This window comes from Triticum aestivum, chromosome 7A (genome assembly GCF_018294505.1).
Source record: "Triticum aestivum cultivar Chinese Spring chromosome 7A, IWGSC CS RefSeq v2.1, whole genome shotgun sequence".
Lineage (NCBI taxonomy): Eukaryota > Viridiplantae > Streptophyta > Magnoliopsida > Poales > Poaceae > Triticum > Triticum aestivum.
In genome coordinates, this window is record NC_057812.1 from 320,315,255 (window position 1) to 320,325,113 (window position 9,859).

The window sequence follows — 9,859 nt, forward strand, 5'->3', positions numbered from 1 at the left end:
TACTAACTGCAGGAATGGGCCACCTATGAAGAAAGTCTGGGTGCCAAAAAAGTGTCTGGAGAATCTTCCTGCGAATGTCGTCATGACACCACAAGTGAAGAAGACAAACCCTAGACCACAGGCTTCATATGGTCCAAAGGCTTCATACAGACAAAGGACTCACCTGAGTTGCACTAACGCAAATGTTTTGTAGGGAAACCATACTCAGGCCTATGAATATGAGCGTGTTTCATCAAACCACCATGTTCATAAGACCCAGAACTACTATGCTTATTCTTATGAGTACTATTGTCCACCTGCAAGACTATTTGCTAGGGCCCCAAAGCCAAAGTTCTCAGATGCTGCACTTAGACTCATTGCTTCGAAGCCACCCTTGAAGATGTGGGTGGCTAAGAAAGCTTAACTCTCTTTTGCAGGGAAAGGTCTCCAGCCGAAAATTAAATGCGTCTGAAGCTATTGCTGGGGACCTTAAACATCTTGTAGGGCGCAAGATCAAATGCCCAAATGGTATTATTATGTATTTTGTTCCTGAGTCGCTTGCTACTTGCCCTATCAGTCCTAACCTCGATCTAAGCTTTAATAATCCTCTTGCTCATCAAATGTTTATGCTTCACAATTCTCTTCGTGAAGCCTATCCCCCTAACTGCACTGTAGGGTATGACACCAGCTGCTTCAGAATGGACTATTGATAGTGGATGTACTAATCACATGACTGGCAAGCGAAGTCTTCTCATGGACTCAACCTTACGTCCATCTGACAGAAGTCACATCACATTTGTTGATACTGGTAAAAGCAAGGTATTGGGTTTAGGTAGAGTTGCAATCTCAAAGGATCAGCACATGGATAAAGTGATGCTTGTTGAATCCCTTGGTTTCAACTTAATGTCCGTCTCAATGCTTTGTGATTTGAACATGATTGTGATATTTGGAAAATATCATTGCCTAGTTCTGATGGAATCTGACAAGTCTCTAGTCTTTGAAGGGTATCAGAAAGATGATTTGTACATGGTAGATTTCTCAGCAGGACCACAGCTTGTCGTATGTCTTCTTGCAAAAGCTTCAGAATGCTGGCTCTGGCATCGAAGGCTAGGGCATGCTGGCATGAGGAACTTGCACACTCTTGCAAAGAAGAAGCACGTCATAGGCATCGAGGGCGTCAAGTTCAAGAAGGATCACTTATGCGGTGCCTGCAAAGCTGGAAAGATGACGAGGGCCAAGCATCCCTCGAAGACAATCATGACAACGACTCAACCCTTCGAACTGCTACACATGGACCTCTTCGGCCCTACTCACTACTCAACCCTTACTACTACTGCTTGTCTCTATGGCTTCGCCATTGTTGATGATTATTCAAGATATACATGGGTGCATATAATCCTCTACAAGACTGAAGTGCAGGATGTCTTCAGACACTTTGCCAATCGAGCCATGAACAACTATGGCGTCAAGATCAAGCACATCCTAAGTGACAATGGCACTGAATTCAAGAACACCGGCCTCGACACCTATCTTGATACATTGGGCATCACTCATGAGTTCTCAGCTCCGTACATGCCGCAGCAGAATGGCATCGTGGAACGCAAGAACAGAACACTCATTGAGATGGCTCGGACGATGCTTGATGAATACAAGACTCCAAGGAAGTTCTGGCCTGAAGCTATTGATACTGCATGCCATGTCATCAACCGTGTTTATCTTCACAAGCTTCTGAAGAAAACATCATATGAACTCCTCACTGGTAAGAAGCCAAACATCAGTTACTTTACAGTATTTGGTGCCAGGTGCTGGATCAAGGATCCACATCACACTTCAAAATTTGCACCGAAAGCACATGAAGGTTTTATGCTTGGTTACGGAAAGGATTCGCGCTCCTACAGAGTCTTCAACCTCTTTCACTATAAAGTGGTTGAAACTGTGGATGTGCGGTTCGATGAGACTAACGGCTCGCAAAGAGAGCACCTGCCAAATGTGCTAGATGAAATTCCACCCAGTGAATCCATCAAGCTTATGGGAACTAGAGAAATCATACCGTTTGAAGTACAGCCTGAAGAGGAACTTATCGTCTCTGCACCTGATCAACCTGAAGACAATGCTCAGCCTGAAGACAATCCTTCAAACGATGACAATGATCAGCAAGAGCAAAATCTTTGTCTAGTTCATCCTCGTGTTGCAAATGAAGTACAGGTAGAGAAGATAATCGATAGCATCAATGCACCTGGTCCACTCACTCGTTCAAGGGCAACACAACTAGCAAATTTCTATGGGCACTTTGCATTCATCTCAATATCTGAACCCAAGAAAGTTGATGAAGCCTTCATGGAACCTGAATGGATTCAAGCTATGCAAGAAGAGCTTCAACAGTTTGAGCTGAATAATGTATGGGAACTGGTCAAGCGTCCTGATCCTTGTAAACACAATATCATAGGCACTAAATGGATATATCGCAACAAGCAAGATGAGCATGGTCAAGTTGTCAGAAACAAGGCTCGTCTCGTTGCTCAAGGATACACTCAAGTTGAAGGAATTGACTTCGATGAAACATTTGCTCCTGTGGCTAGTCTTGAAGCTATACGCATACTGCTAGCCTATGCAAATCATCATAACATCCTTCTGTATCAAATGGATGTAAAGAGTGCTTTTCTCAATGGCAAGATTGAAGAAGAAGTGTATGTTGCACAACCGCCTGGCTTTGAAGATCCAAAACATCCTGACATGGTTTATAAGCTCAACAAGGCACTGTATGGCCTCAAACAAGCCCCTCGTGCTTGGTATGACACACTCAAAGACTTCTTGAAGAGCAAAGGCTTCAAACCTGGTTCCTTGGATCCCACTCTCTTCACAAAGACATATGATGGTGAACTGTTTGTGTGCCAAATATATGTGGATGACATTATCTTCGGCTGCACCAATCATAAATACAGTGATGAGTTTGGATACATGATGCAAGAGCAATATCAGATGTCCATGATGGGTGAGCTGAAGTTCTTCCTTGGTCTTCAAATAAGGCAGCAACGCAACGGCATCTTCATATCTCAAGAGAAATACCTCAAAGATTGCCTGAAGAAGTTTGGAATGCAAGACTGCAAGGGTTATACAATGCTAATGCCTACCAAGAGTCATCTGGATTCTGACGCCAATGGTAAAGAGTTCGATCAGAAGGTATACCGCTCCATGATTGGTTCTTTGCTTTATTTATGTGCATCTAGGCCAGATATCATGCTTAGTGTTTGCATGTGTGCCCGATTCCAAGCGGCACCAAAGGAATCGCATCACTTAGCTGTGAAGCGAAGCGAATTCTTCGATATTTGGCTTACACCCCAACACTAGGATTATGGTATCCAAAGGGCTCAGAGTTTGATCTAGTTGGATTCTCGGACGCTGATTATGCTGGTGAGAAGGTGGATCGCAAGTCTATGTCAGGCACATGTCACTTTCTGGGACGATCACTTGTGTGTTGGTCTTCAAAGAAGCAGAACTGTGTATCTCTCTCCACTGCTGAATCTGAATACATTGCTCCTGGATCTTGCTGCGCTCAGCTTCTATGGATGAAGCAAACACTCATAGACTATGGCATTCATCTGAAGCAAGTTCCACTCTACTGCGACAATGAAAGCGCCATCAAGATCGCCAACAACCCAGTTCAGCACTCGAAGACAAAGCACATTCATTTCCGTCATCACTTTCTCAGAGATCATGTCATGAAGGAAGATATTGATATCATTCACGTCAGCACTGAAGAGCAATTGGCAGATATCTTCACAAAGCCCTTGGACGAGAAAAGGTTTTGCAAGTTGTGGTGTGAGCTAAATATCTTGGAATCCTCAAATGTCATGTGATCATGCACATATCCTAACACTTATGCATGTTGATGACTTAGATGTGCAAACACACGAAGTAACGTATATCTTCAACTAATGAAGACTTACACTCTAAGTGTGAATACATTAACGCGGAATTTGACTTTGGAGCGCCATGATAATTGTGGGCCGTGTCTGGGTCTAATACTTCCTATACGGTGGGTAACGCCACCACCAAACTTTTGTTTGGAATACTTTCTGTTGGCGTTACATTTGCAAAGTCTTCGCATTTTGTTTGTCTTCAATGTTAACATGGCTTCATGTTTATCTTCACTATATTGATTTGGTTTCTGTCCTCTACAGCATTCACTTATAGCTATGTCTTCTAGTTGAATCTTTTGAACTAAGTGAATGTGATCAGACCCTAACCTTTCTATGCTCCCGTCTCAAATATATCTATCCAAATCATATGCATTCTATTGAAATTGTCAAATGTCTTCTCTGTGTCCTTGTCAGCAGAAGATACAGAGGCAAACATTAATCTGTTTTCAAAGCTCAATCCTTTTTACCTAAAACCCGGAGAAGCGGGAACGACCACCCGACAATCCAGGTGTACGTGGGAACATGGAACAACCTCCGATGTGTTGCATGATCGCCACGTGTCCTTCAGATGTGAACCACCAGGGGCACCTGCATAATAACATTGTGCCGTCCTTGTCCCTATAAATACGCGCCTCACCCTAGTCATTATCTCTTCTTCCACTTATCTCTCTTGCACAAACCCTAGCGCCACCGCTAGCCCTCGACGACCCGGCGACGAAGCGCTTAGCTGCCGCGACCTCACCGACGCCGTCCTCACGCCGGCCGCAGACAACGTCTTCTCCGCCGTCGTCGTAGGTGTCCTCCGTCGCCAAGTTAGGGCACGGAAGATTGAACTGCTCGGCCTCTTCTCCCACTCCGTCTAGCAGTTCCTCGTGTGGTAAATAAAAACTCTTTTTACAGTCCTTTTGATCCGATAGATTCATCCTTTTCAACCTCAAGTGGTTTCTGTTGCTACAAAGTTGGATCTATCATGTTCTGCATCTCATAGCATGCCTAGTATATTCACTTATGCTTCACAAAGTAGTTAGATTCCTCACTTGTACTTATTCGTGGATTCGTACAAATTTGGAACCAACTCTCTACATATGAGTGAATGTCTTCGCACTATGAGGTCAATGTCTTCTAAACTGATTTATCTTCAAAACCTTCTAAGAATGCATATGGCCTCTTCCCCTTCCCTCGCATCTCTAATGCTGTCACGGGTACATGTCTGTGGGAGAATCCCTTGGTTCTCATAGTCTGCATTCATTTGTAGAGTTCTTACAGTATCACATAAATTCTCCTAAAGCCAGTTCCTGTCTGACCAGTAGACGGAAGACTTTGACAGCGTTGAAGCCTCTCAGTCTAAACTTCATGGCTAAAGAGAAATCAGCAAGGAAGGGTGGCAAACAGCGTCGTGGGGGTACATCAATGGACCTGCCCGAAGATCTCTATGAACTATACAAAACTGACCCTGAAGAAAGCTATGGTCAGCGCAAGACAAGAATCCAATAGATTCGAAGATACTAGGCCGAGCAATGGTTCAAGTACAGATTCGTCACCAAGGAGTATGCTGAAAAGAATGCTCTCTCGTGGCCTTGGGGAGATATTCTCTATAAAAATCTTCAACCCAAGACCAGAACTGAAGCCATTGCTCAAGGATTTTACCCTTGCATGGTCCGAGGGCCACAACCTACTGATGCCGACCCATCATCATTGCTATGGTGTCGAGATGACAATCTGTTCAAGCGCAACTATTAGGCTGCAAAGAACTCGGCCAAGGAAAACAAGAAGTCGGTGGGATTAGACTTCAACCCAAGCCCCTCTGCGCCACGTGCTGACAGCACACGCAAAGCTGAACCCAATCTTGTTGGGCCCTTCTACAACTTATAAGGTCTCATCACTCACATTCAGGTTCAAGGGGCAGCCGTGGACCACTCTGCAGATGACGCTGATTCTGACGAAGCGCCTGCACCACCGAAGCCTGTGAAGCAAAAGAAACCAAAGGCTTCAAAGCCCTCCTATGCACCAAAGGTCTGACGGGCGAAGCCTCTGGCCACTGCACCTCCTGAAGCCAGTGTGCAGTCTAAAGATCTCTCTCGCATCTCCAAGTCTGACAAGTTGAAAAAGCCCGTGCAACCAACTGGTCAAGCATTGACTCCTGCTGCTGTTTTGAGAAACGAGAATGACACCATTGATCTGTCTAGCGACGACGATCTTGGCGATGATGCTCTTGAGCAACTGATAAAGAGCAAGCAAGAGGCGGAAATATTCAATAAGTCTTCCCCTCTTTGATGTGGAGATTCTGTACAAGTTTATTGATGAGTGATTTGACAGCCCAGACCTCAGTTTTGATGATCTTCAGCTCCCAATTGGCCTCAGTGTCTCCTTCCATGGAGCCATTGCTCCTGAGCTGGCTCTTTCCCAAAAGATTGTTAAGCTGAAGCACAAGATTGACTATGAAAAGGCTCAATTCAAGAAGCACATGGCCAAGCTCAATGTTGAAGACATTCAAAACTTCAAGGTCATGATGCATGAGCTCAAGGAGGCATTCCACAAGAAACAAGAAGAAGCAAAAGGTTCTCGTGAGCGCATGAAGAATCTTGCTGCCAAATGTGTTCAAGGCTACAATGAAGCTGAAAAGCGCAAGGCTTTGGGGCGACCAGGCATCGACCCCAGAATGGCTGCCAAGAAGAAGAAGAAGCCAGTTGTGGCTGAACCAGAAGCATCAAGCACTACAACAAGAACCCCCCTTTAGCAACGCATCGATGTGTTGTTGTATGTCCATATATTCGTTGCTAAGGTCTACACCAACGGATTAGAATGTGTTGTCGTTGGTGGCGTTGCAAGGGTCTACAACAACGTATATGCATGCGTTGGTAAACGGCATGTAGATGTGTTGTAAGATAGCAACGCATAGATCTAGAGCCTAACAACACAACACATGCGTTGTTGGCTACCATGCACAAAAAGATTTTCAAATGGAACTTTTTTAGGGAGAATTTCAAATTGAACTTTGTTAGGTAGTATGAACAATTAATGGCATTTTCTATATTCCATCCAGAATTATTAGGTCAACACCAATAGTGAATAGGAGCCACAATATAATAAACAGAAAGATTCATATATTAAATCGATTGTGTTGAAATACAAAGATCCTGATCCAAAGATTACAAAATGTAAAACTATCTAGTAGTAGCCCAATTTTAGACCTTGCAATCTACAACAAGGTTTAAAACATTGGTCCTGGAAATGACGTTCTAATTATCTAGTGGTAGCCTCTTTCTCGACCTTGCAATCAACATCTTAGCTGTGAATCGTCAACTTAGCTTGCAATCCACAACAACAACAAAATGAGGTGAGTAAATTACAATAAAAAATCAGGTTAATAGAGGAGGCAAAATATAAACAAGGGGCACCATAGTAGCTCTGTGCGCAGATTATATATCCAGTTTCTGTAACCTACAGATTTAACAAAAAAATGTAATTTAGAAGACCAGAAACCTGTACACTATACGTATGCTAACATTAAGTTTGCTCGATCGGGTTTTTTTAAACTTTCATAAGCCAATAACAAACTTAGTGAATTGGACAAACAAAATTAAGTTCTAGACTTACAAAACACAATGTAGACTGGTTGTGAGTCGTCAACACATCATTATTCATACACTGGTCACAAGCCCAAATTGTTCATCTCATTTTCTAATTTATTGTATACTGAATATGAACTCTGAGTTAATCTGAAATAATGAGAAAGTGATGTTAGTATGCTGAAAATATATTTAAGAAAAAAACAAAAATTGTCAAGGGACATGGTTCAATATTTCACGTAAATGATTACTATCCTAATTTGCAAACTGCTTTTTTCAGTAACAATTAGTGTTGTTTGAACCAAAAAATTGGTGCAAAGTAGAATACTCTACAATCAGTTTCAAGTACATTGATAAATGAGACGGGAATTGCAGAAAAAAGATCCAGGAAGTTAATCATTTTGATTTGCCTAGTACCCGTACGTGCAGAACTTTACCTCCTTTGCCAAACAGTTAACAGTACTAAATCAGTAGCTGCAAGTACACCATATATCAATATAACTTCTAACTATTGCATCTTGCATGATATTCAGCACAGAGCAGCCGAGCCAGTGTCGCAGATCAGGGAGCCGCACCTAACACTGCTACTGCCCATCAAGGAGCTATTGTCCCTGACTTGCACATTGACAACTAAACCAAATTCTAACCCAAAAAACCTATCATGGTGGACGGCTAGAAGTGTAACCAGATGGATGGTATTGGTGTAATTGTCTACTGATGATGCAGACACCAAATAGGTGAGAACTAGGACGACACAGGAAACATACAGAACCTAGAGGACAAGATAAAATGTGTATGTGGGGCTCATTCCTTTAGTACAAAGCGTGTCAGTGAAATTAGTGAACATCCATAACACTAATAAGGTGATGTTAATAGTGTTGACCTATTGATATGTGATGGAATGCTCTTTGATGACATGGTCCTAGCTAGGATAAATCTGAGATAATATTGGTACCTAATTGAACGGTTCTGTGATGATCAACTTCACTTGAAAATACTGATTGATTACTCACCTACATAGCAGCAAGAAATAAAAAATCTAATGCATAACAAGAAACAGTTTGTTAGAAAAAGAGGATGCAAATATTCTTCATAAATTAGCAAAGATATCCATGGTCGCATATATGTAAACCAGTCAGCTTAGAAGCAACAACCTGCACATGGCGAACTGATAGAAACAAATTAAAGAGGCATGCCCTAAAACTGAAACTCCTAGAATGTAGAAGCAGATGTTTGGGCCTTCCGTGCTCCACAACACCATAGAGGAAAATCCTATTGCATATACTGAAATAATAAATAGACTAAGAACTAGAGGATCCAATAGAGAAACATGGACGCGTTCGCCAGGCCACTGGTGGATCAGATCGATGAAGATGGCAGCTGAGAAAATGTTGGACTGAGAAAAGAGGAGTATTACAGTAGGTATGGTGATGATGTTTTGGTGGCGGAGGAGGAGGGAGACCTCGAAGGCTGCGCTTGAACTGGCACACCATCTTCACGGCGACGTTGCGGACGGCGTACCAGACACGAATCTGGCCCGGATCTCAAACTTTGATAGGTCAGTGTTCAAGATGTCCTCGCCGTCGCCCCAGATCATGGCCACCGGTGGCACCACCAGGTACCATGGAAATCAGATCCAAAATTTCCTGCGAGAAAGATTTGGGTGAGGGGTTTCTGCTGGCGTTTCTTGTTCCTTTCGCGACCCTGCATCTCAGTACCTTGCTCCAGGATAAGCAGGACGGGAAACTTGGCCCACGTTTAATTGGAAAACCAACCAAGACGGTGGTGTGCTGAGGATGGAGAGGAGATGATTATGGAGACAGAGAGGAAGGTGACGATCAGGTGGGTACGGAGAGGAGGTTAGCTCATTTTTAGTGGAGGAAGGGGAGGAGGTTAGCTATTCGTGGGGAGGTGGCAGAGGTTGAGGCCACGGCCCAACAACACATGTTGTCTCTCCGTTGCTAACGATGCGTTGGTGTATGTATGTTCTTGTCGTAGTGAAGGCAGGAAGAACCTCGCATTGTCTTCCCGGCCAGTATGACAGGCTCGAAGCCTAAGGTCCCCACAGTGGCTTCGGAGTTCAAGAAAATGAGAGCAGCTGAAGTCGAAGCCAGAAAGCGCAAGACCAAATCCACCACTGATGATGCTCCACCAACCAAGAAAAGAAAAATAAAGAAGAGAGACCGGGCTGCTTCCACAGAGCCCCTTGTTATCGAGCCAATTTCTGTTACTCGTCCTTCCTCTGCACATCAAGAACGTCGTTTGGTAGTTCATGAGCCTGCTTCCACGGAGGCTCCTGAAGCTGAAGAGAATCCATATGTTGACCCCACCGCAGCTAAAGATATTGGTCATCAAGACAATGTTGAAGATGATGAAGTCCTTCCTCAGATC

The 9,859-nt window shown here is 43.6% G+C and overlaps 1 long non-coding RNA gene across 1 annotated transcript; it reads right to left on the reverse strand.

The window, feature by feature from the left end:
- Positions 1-7,084: 7,084 nt before the first annotated feature.
- Positions 7,085-9,412, reverse strand: LOC123150872 (uncharacterized). Its single transcript, XR_006475385.1, has 3 exons — positions 9,187-9,412; positions 7,497-9,114; positions 7,085-7,340 (listed from the first exon to the last, which is right to left on the reverse strand). It is a non-coding gene; the product is annotated as an uncharacterized lncRNA (long non-coding RNA).
- Between the last annotated feature and the right edge of the window lie 447 nt (positions 9,413-9,859).